Raw genomic sequence first — 10,405 nt, forward strand, 5'->3', positions numbered from 1 at the left:
TCTCTTTCTCTCAAAAATAAACACTAAAAAATTTTTTAAAAAATAACATTTTCTATTCTATTTAGTTCTTCATACAAGTATTTCTTAGAGTATCTGTAGTAAAGAACCAGTTTTTCAGCTTAAAAAAATTTCTTAGGGGCGCCTGGGTGGCTCAGTCAGTTAAGTGTCAGACTCTTGATCGGAGCCTGTTTGGGATTCTCTCTCTTTCTCCCTCTCTCTCTGCCCTTCCCCTGCTCATGCTGTCTCTGTCTCTGTGAAAATAAATAAATACATAAATAAATAATTTTTAAATAAAATACATTACAATGTCAAATTGCTATAAAAGTCTTAACTGCCTATTCTCAGTTTTTGAACTTATCTCATGATAGTCATAAATAGCCCATCGACTGATACATGTTCCCTAGACCACACTTTGAGTTGCCTTATGTTGCAACGTCATTTTTTTATATTTTTGACAGTTTATATAACCCATCCCATTGTTTATATGTATAGAAATCCATTCTGCTTGTCACTTCTGCCTTATTTCCTTCTAATTGGGTTTAGGCAGGGGCAAGTTTTGTAAAGGCAAAAGTCCAGGGACCAGCTATCACAAGCGGACTCTCCAACTGGAGGTGGGCAAGGTATAGAATTTAGTCAGTAGAAGTGAAATGAGTGCAATGCAGAAATTTGGACAAAGTGTGAAAGCCAACAAGTACTTTTTGAGAGGCAAAAGAAAAAGAAGAAACTAGCAAAACAGTGGAATGATTTCCCTCTTTGAGTTCAGAAATGAGAAGGGTCAAGGACATAATTAGACTATGACCAGAGGGAGTCTGTCCCATAACAGGTTTCTATCAGACCATTATTTTCCGAACTGGGACACATGTAACACTGGTAGTAAGCAATGATAAGTATGCTTTTATTTTTATTATTTTTGAATATTTGTAATATTAGAAAAAGCAAAGTAAGTTATCAAAATTCTGATATGGTATCACTTAGGATAAGTCTAAGTAGTAAAAGAGTTGAAAAAAATAATATTTGTATAGATGTTATGCAAACACAACTGTGGAAATCACTCAACTGGGGGAGCTTTGGATTCAATACAGTTTAAACTCCTACTCAGAATAAAAATTCTATGTATTTTCAGCAATTACTTTGGAGTATAATATACTTCATAGAAGAAGTCTGGGCTCTGAGAAAATGGGTAGAAACACAGAAGACAAAAAGTGGTTTGATTACTAAGGCTGTGAAAGAAACCACTTTAAAAATTAGTGACCTAAAACAGCTGCTTTATGATGCTCATTGATCATAGTCATGAGGGTCAAGAATTCCACCTGCGAGTAACCAACATGACTTGTCTCTGCTTTCTCATTGACTGATGCCCTAGCTGGGGAAGCACCTGGACTGAGAGAATCTGAAGACCAGGAATCGCTAAGAGATCTTGATACATGTGGAATATACCCACTATGGTTCGGTATGTCCAGATTGGCTGAGGGGGAGGGGAGTGGCCTGAGATGGAGGTCAATGCTGCTGGTCCCAGGACTATACCTTGGGGTGCTAACGCAGGAACACACAATGTATTTTGGGTTCTCATTCATGAGAAGAATTTCAAAAATAACCCTAATTATAATCAGCTTTATATGTAATGTTTCTCTACACACAAACTGCTTCAAATATTTTCTATCAGTCAATTCAAATCAAATAAGTTTATGATCAAATAGAAACTCTTTCCAGCTTTTTACTACAAACACAAAGATTGGTACTGAGAGAGATCATAAGGAGATGTGAGATAAATGAAATTAATGAGAAATGACACAATTATTATAGTGTTTACCAAATATTTGATTACTTCACTTGAATTTTTAGTTTTGAGTTTGCAAGTCTCAGGTTCTTGAGGTATGTCTTTTCCATACACTCTGGCTGGCACATTCTTAATCTCGAATCAGAGACAAGCAACATTCAGGGCAGTCAACCACGCACAAACATGCACACATTGAAGTTAAATTTACTCTGTGCCAGTGGCATCCTCAAGTGTGTGTGAAGAAACCATTCCAGACATTTCTATCAGAGTCCCAGCCCTTTGCTAATTTTTGGGCTCTGAGCAGAAAGGAAAAGGCACCAGTATGTAATTAGAGAAATCTATGATTTACACATTAACGAGCAAGGAAATACAACCCACAGAGGGGAGAATGAAATTGTGGCCAGCTAATAAGTGTACTTATTAAGGCTAAAGAAACAACCTATGAAGCAAATCTAAGCCTTTCCCAAACAGTGCAGGGCAATTATAGTTGGCATAATTTCCACAGGGAAAATGCAGCTTTAGAAACCTAAAGCACTGAGACATGGGAGGAAGAGAGTCAGCTGAAGTTACAAGTAAAACATTTCTCAGATAGATCACAGATAAGGGGAAGGATAATGGTGAGAAAAGGGAGACACGAAAGCCATAGGGAAAAGGAGAAAAACGAAATATGCTTTTTAAACTTCAGCCTTCATTCTGGAAGATGATGGGAAAATTTAAATTTCAAAGTCATCCACAAGAACTTGGAGAATAACCTTGATGGAAAATTTCTAGCAGGACTACAGAGACCTTTAATGCCAAAAATCAAAAGAAGCAGATGAACAGTCCCTTGAAGAATTTATTCCTCTCCTGATGGTAACTTTGTTAACACTGACTCTTTTACTGAAATGATGAAACAAATATTATTTCTGCCTTTGAAAAGTTTCCATGGAGTAGAAAGTCTACACACACATATATGCACACATGCCGGCAGTCATGGATGCAAGTTCAGAAAAATTCTGGGTCTTTTTCTCATTAAGAGCTTTGGGTTCAGATCTCAGATACTCTACTTACAAGAAGTGTGACCTTGGGCAAGATATACTTCACTGATTTGAACACTGGTTATTTGTCTTTAAAAGGGAAATGATAGTATGTATAAGCTAAGATTGTTGGAAGAATTAAATATGAGGGTATCCAACTCATAAATATATACTAGTTTCCATTTGAATTAAAGCATGCTGCAGAAGGCCAAGGTTAAGGATAATGTCTGGGACATTCAGGACAGGCTATCTGCTTTCCTCTCTTACTATCCTTCACTTACTTGCAACATTATTGGGCAAATCACAATAATGAATACAATTCCTGGCCTCGGTCAGCTCACAGTAGAGCAGAAGAAACAGAATTGTAAACCATTTCAGTGCAGTGTGATAAGTTCTGTATCAAGGTGAGTCCAAGCTATTGGAAGAAAATCAAAAATGATTTTATTATTTATGGGCACAGAAATACAATGTTAAAACTGATGCTGGTAGAACTATCAGAAAGGGTTTCTTGGAAACAGTTGCAATCAAGGTAACTTTGGAACCTCCAAAGGGACCTGTTCCCGTTCATGGTCCTATCCCCAGTTTCTAGCACAATGCCTAGTATGTACTGGAAGGTTAATAAGGAATACATGAAAAAGGTGGAGGGCAAAGATAAGAGAGTAGATTGAGTTCTCTAGATCAATGGTTATCAATCATGGATGAGCATTAGAATGACCATAGGAAATTCTAACACCATACTTCTGGCACGGGATGCAGAACAATACGTTTCTTATAAATCTCCACAAAGAGTGTTATGTATATTTGTGTACGTTATTATTCAAAAAGGAGGACTGCATGTGTTGAGGCTCAGCAACACAAGATGACTTCTCACCGACAGATTATTAAGAAAAAAGCAAAAAACAGCCTGAGAGGTCGTAGGTACAGCTGTTGCCAGAACAAAACAAAAGAAGTTCTTCTCCACCACTTACAAGGAAGTGTGGGACTTCTCTTTGTGTTTTTAAATTCCAGTTAGTTAATGTACAGGGTCATGTGTGCAATCTAATGACTCAACACTTCCATAAAACACCCAGTGCTCATCACAACTTAATCCCCATCACCTGTTTAACCCATCCTCCCAACCACCTCCCTTCTGGTAACCATCAGTTTGTTCTCTAGAGGTAAGAGTCTGTTTCTTGGTTTGCCTCTCTCTTTGTATACTCTTGGCTCACTTGTTTTGTTTCCTAAGTTTCACATATGAGTGAAATCATATGGTATTTATCTTTCTCTGACTGACTTATTTCACTTAGCATAATACTCTCTAGCTCCATCCATGTTGTTTCAAATGGCAAAATTTCATAATTTTTTATGGCTGAGAAACAGTCCATTGTATCTTTATCCATTTGTCCATCAATGGACACTTGGGTTGTTTCCATAATTTGGCTGTTATAGGTAATGCTGCTACAAACATTGGGGTGCATGTATCCCTTTTAGTATTCTTGTATTCTTTGGGTAAATACCTAGTAGTGAAGTTGCTGGGTGCAGGACAGTTCTATTTTTAACTTTTGAGGAACCTCCATCCTATTTCCCAGAGTGGCTGTTCCAGTTTGCATTCCCATCAAGAGTGCACAAGTGTTCCTTTTTCTCCACATCCTCACCAACACCTGCTGTTTCTTGTGTTGTAGATTTTAGCCATTCCGACAGGTGTAAAGTGATATCTCGTAGTTTTGATTTGCATTTTCCTGATAGTAAATGATGTTGAGCATCTTTTCATGTGTCTGTTGGTCATCCATATCCATGTCTTCTTTGGAAAAATACACATTTTTATTGGATTGTTCCCTTTTATGGGTGTGGAGTTTTACAAGTTCTTTACATTTGTTGGATACTAAGGAAGGGTGGAACTTTCTGATAGATGACTATCCTAGTTTAGGTCCCCTACCCCACCCCAAAACCCAGTCTGCAGCAAAGTCTTACAGGTAGTTCATTGGAGGCTGATTCTAGGAAGCAGGATCTAGGAACCAGTACAAGTACAATAAAGAAGGAAAGAAAGATTGTGCTGTTGAGTTGGGCCACCAGCTCAACTCAGCGCCACCATGGGCCACTCCATCTAAGCAGATATTTTGAGGAGCACTTAACTTGAGGAGTTGAATTTCATTTGGAACTATGCTGAAGACAACGGTGAACTCAGAGGTAAGGTGGAGAGGGTGGGGTGGAGGTACACGAGAGAAATCTGGTATATTTAACTTCGCAATTCCTCTCAATGAACTATTTAAACTTTTTCTTACTTATTTGCAGCATACATTTAAAATTATCACCCTCCAATCAGAGCATCTCACTTATTCCTTTGGTTGATGCATGTTCCATTTAACCTATCGTTCAAGAGTCTGATGCAATCACTGGCTGGTCTTTTTGGAAAGTATAGACTTTAGTATAATTTCCTTCTTTACACAGTAGTTAAGTTTAAAACATTCTTTATCAACGTTCTATTACTCTTTTGACATCACATGGAAAACGAGAAAAAAACAAATTTGACACGGTAAAAATTTTAAAACTTTGTGAAAACAAAGACGCTATTATCAACAGAGGAAAGGCAATCCACAGAATGTGAGAAAATATTTGCAAATTATGTATCTGGTGAGCGATAAACCTCTAAACTGCATACAAAACTCCTAAAACTCCGCAACAATAAAACAGTGTTTTAACATGGAAAGGACATGAACAGACATTTCTTCAAAGAAGATCTACAAATGGCCAATAAGCAGGTGAAAATACGCTCGACATCACTAATCGTTAGGGAAATGCAAATCAAAACTGTAATGACACATAACCTCACACCCATTAGGATAACTACTCTAACAAAATCGGAAGATTACAAATGTTGGCAAAGACGCAGAGAAATAGAAACCCTTAGGAGGAGCCAAGACGGTGGAACAGCATGGAAGTTTTTTTTTTGGCGTCTCGCATCCAGGAAATACAGCCAGATCAACACTAACCCATCCTACAAACCTAGAAAACTGACTGAGGATTAACAACAATCTGCACCACCTGAACCACAGAACTCAGCAGGTACGCGGCGCAGAGAGGTGAACTGGGGGGGAGAGAAGCTGCTGAGGGCAGGGAGCTGTTTTGCTTGCAGAGAGAGGATGGATTTGGGGGGGGGGGGGAGAGTACTCGAAAAGCACCCCCCCCCACAGCAGCCGGAGAGAAAGTGGAAAAGTGGAGACGACCGCAGGGCCTGAACAAAACAAGGAGAAAGGAGAAAGCAGAGGGTTTCAATTCCATTAAGACTCTATAAACAGGGGGAGCAGAGTCTGAAACTCTGCAGCTCGTTACCTGGTGGAGCTCTGGCGAGAAAGGCGAATCCCCAGGAGCAGAGTCAAGTCCGGGGTCTTCGGGCCACACGGGGAGAGGCGGTTGCCCTGCTGGGAGGACTCCCCACAGGCAAAGGTGCCAGTGGACCCCGGAGAACAACCACATTCGCTGCTGCTGGAACAAGGTCGCTGGGGATGAAGCCTGGCGCCGGACGTGTGTTGTGATTTTCCATAATCCCTGAAACGCTGCTGCTACGCTATCTCGCGAACTTGTCCTGGGGCGGGTTGGCACCCGGCCGCAGTCTCTGGGCACCTGCAGCAGCACGGTTTCCGTGAACCAACGTTCCTGGGTGTGGCCGGCAAGGCCACGGCTTGGTGAAACCCTCCCGCAGAGGGGCGGAGCGGGTCAGAGCGGCACTCCCTCAGAAATAAGGGGTTGGGAAACACAGCCACATCTGAGATAAAACTCAGGAGGGAGGTGCTGCCTGGGGCTTGGTCATGGACAACATAAAAGCGGGGAATGGACGGAAGCCGAAGACAAAGGACGGGTCCACGATTGCTGGTCGGGGAGCACTACAGACTGAGTAAGTGGAGGACGCCATTTTTACAGTTCCTGCGCATGCGCCTACACACCTACAAGCACCACAACAATCCATCCCAGGAAGCTAAGCAGCGCCACCTAGTGGGGAACGGAGCCGTTACACTAAGCCCCGCCCAACTGGGCCAACCTCCCTCATCAGGAACACAAGTCTCTCCACCTGCTTAGTTTGTGGACTATAAAGCACTTGATAGTTTGACTTCTAGGGGAAAAGAAAGGAATTTCAGTCGTACTTCAGTCTGTTCGCTGGTCCAGCTATTCAATTTTCTTTTTCTCTCTTTTTCGTTTCTTTTCATTTTCTTGAATACAGAAAGAGAAAGAATTTATTTTATTTTCAATTTTTATTAAAAATATTTTTAATTTTTTCCTACTGTATCTTTTACTTTTGTGTAAATTTTTTCAAACTCAATTTTACTTCCATCATTTCATTTTATTGTATTTCACTGTTTTCATTTTTTCAAATTTTCAAATGATTTCCTTTTTTTTCCTTCTTTCTTTTTCCTTTTTTCTCTAATCTATCAAGCCCCTTTCAACACCCAGACCAAAACACACCTAGGATCTAGCATCATTTATTTGATTTTGTATGTGTGTGTGTGTGTGTTTATTTTTTTAATTTTAATTTAATTTTAATTTTTTAAATTTTAATTTTTTTACCTCATTAATTCCTTTTCTCCCTTCAAAATGATGAAATGAAGAAATTCATCCCAAATGAAAGAGCAGGAAGAAACAACAGCCAGGGACTTAACCAACACAGATACAAGCAAGATCTCTGAACCAGAGTTTAGAATCACGATAATAGGAATATTGGCTGGAGAAATAGATTTGATTGGCTGGAAAATAGATTTGAATCCCTTTCAGTGGAGATAAAAGAAGTAAAAAGTACTCAGGATGGAATAAAAAATGTTATAACTGAGCTGCAATCTTGAATGGTTGCCACGGTGGCAAGGAGGGATGTGCCAGAGCAGAGAATCAGCAATACAGAGGACAAACTTATGGTGAATAATGAAACAGGAAAAAAGAGGGAGACTAAGGCAAAAGAGCATGATTTAAGAATTAGAGAAATCAGGACTCATTAAAAGACACAACATCAGAATTACAGGGGTCCCAGAAGATGAAAACAAAGAAAAAAAGGTAGAAAGGTTATGTGAGGAAATGATAGCAGAAAACTTTCCTAACCTGGGGAAAGACACAGACATCAAAATCCAGGATGCACAGAGGACTCCTGTTAGATTCAACCAAAACCGACTACCAACAAGGCATATCATAGTCAAACTCACAAAATACTCAGGTAAGGAAAGAATCATAAAAGCAGCAAGGGAAAGAAAGTCTTTCACTTACAAGGGAAGACAGATCAGGTTAGCAGCAGACATATCCAACAGACACTTGGCAGGCCAGAAAGGAGTGTCAGGATATATTCAATGTGCTGAATCAGAAAAATATGCAGCCAAGAATTCTTTATCCAGCAAGGCTGTCATTCAAAATAGAAGGAGAGATAAAAAGTTTCCCAGACAAACACAAATTAAAGGAGTTTGTGACCACTAAACCAGTCCTTCAAGAAATTTTAAGGAGGACTCTCTGAGGGGAGAAAAGATGAAAAAAAAAAAAAAACAAACAAATAAATAAAGACCAAAAGCAACAAAGACTAGAAAGGACAAGAGAACACCACCAGAAACTCCAACTCTACAAGCAGCATAATGGCAATAAATTCATATCTTTCAGTACTCACTCTAAAAGTCAATGGATGGAATGCTCCAATCAAAAGACATTGGGTAACAGAATGGATAAGAAAACAAGATCCATCTATATGCTGTTCACAAGAGACCCACTTTAGACCTAAAGACACCTTCAGATTGAAAGTAAGTGGATGGAGAACCATCTATCATGCTAATGGTCAACAAAAGAAAGCCATACTTATATCAGACAAGCTAGACTTTAAAATAAAGACTGTAACAAGAGTGAAGAAGGGCATTATATCATAATTAAGGGATCTCCACCAAGAAGACTTAACAATTATAAACATTTATGCTCCAAATGTGGAACACCCAAATTTGTAAATCAATTAATCACAAACATAAAGAAACTCATTGATAATAATACCAAAACAGCAGGGGACTTCAACACCCCACTTAAAACAATAGACAGATCATCTAATCACAAAATCAATAAGGAAACAATAACTTTGAATGACACAGGACCACATGGGCTTAACATATATTCAAAACATTTCATCCTAAAGCCATGGAATATACATTCTTCTCCAGTGCACATGGAACATTTTCCAGAATAGACCACATACTGGGACACATATCAGCCCTCAACAAGTACAAAAAGATCAAGATCATACAGTGCCTATTGCCAGATCACAATGCTATAAAACTCGAAATCAACCACAAGAGAAAATTTGGAAAGGTAGCAAATACTTGGAGACTAAAGGCCATCCTACTAAAGAATGAATGGGCTAACCAGGAAGTTAAAGAAGAAATTAAAAAGTACATAGAAGTCAATGAAAATGATAGCACCACAACCCAAAACCTCTGGGATGCAGCAAACGTGGTCAGAAGAGGAAAGTATATAGCAATCCAGGCCTTCCTAAAGAAGGAAGAAAGGTCTCACATATACAACCTAACTTTACACCTTAAAGAACTGGAAGAAGAACAGCAAATAAAACCCAAAACCAGCAGAAGACAGGAAATAATAAAGATTAGAGAAGAAACCAATGCTATTGAAAACCAAAAACAAACAAACAAACAGTAAAACAGATCAATGAAACCAGAAGCTGGTTCTTTGAAAGAATTAACAAAATGGATAAACCACTAGCCAGTTTGATCAAAAAGAAAAAGCAAAGGACCCAAATAAATAAAACCAAGACTGAAAGAGGACCAATCACAACTAACACAGCAGAAATAAAAATAATAATAAGAGAATATTATGAGCAACTGTACAGAAATAAAATGGGCAACTGGAAGAAATGGATGCATTCCTAGAAACATATACACTACCAAAACTCAAAGAGGAAGAAATAGAAAATTTGAACAGACCCATAACCAGTAAAGAAATTGACTTAGTAATGAAAAATCTCCCAAAAAACAAGAGTCCAGGGCCAGATGGCTTTCCAGGGGGAATTCTACCAAACGTTTAAGGAAGTGTTAACACCTAGTCTCTCAAAGCTGTTCTAAAGAATAGAAATGGAAGGAAAACTTCCAAACTCTTTCTATGAAGCCAGCATTACCTTGATTCCAAAACCAGACAAAGACCCCACTAAAAAGGAGAACTATAGGCCAATTTCCCTGATGAAATGGATGCAAAAATCCTCAACAAGATATTAACCAACCGGATCCAACAATACATTAAAAAAAATTATTCACCACAACCAAGTGGGATTTATACGTGGGATGCAGGGCTGGTTCAATGTCAGTAAAACAATCAAAGTGATTCATCACATCAATTAAAGAAAGGACAAGAACCATATGATCTTCTCTATAGATGCAGAGAAAACAAGTGACAAAATAGAGCATCCTTTCTTGACAAAAACCCTCAGGAAAGTAGGGGTAGAAGGATCATACCTGGAGATCATAAAACCCATGTATGAAACACCCACCACTAATATCATTCTCAATGGGGAAAAACTGAGAGCTTTCCCCCAAGGTCAGGAACAAGACAGGGATGTCCAGTCTTGCCACTGTTATTCAACATAATATTGGAAGTCTTAGCATCAGCAATCAGAGAA

This window comes from Panthera onca, chromosome C2 (genome assembly GCF_046562875.1).
Source record: "Panthera onca isolate mPanOnc1 chromosome C2, mPanOnc1 haplotype 2, whole genome shotgun sequence".
In the NCBI taxonomy this organism is placed as follows: domain Eukaryota; kingdom Metazoa; phylum Chordata; class Mammalia; order Carnivora; family Felidae; genus Panthera; species Panthera onca.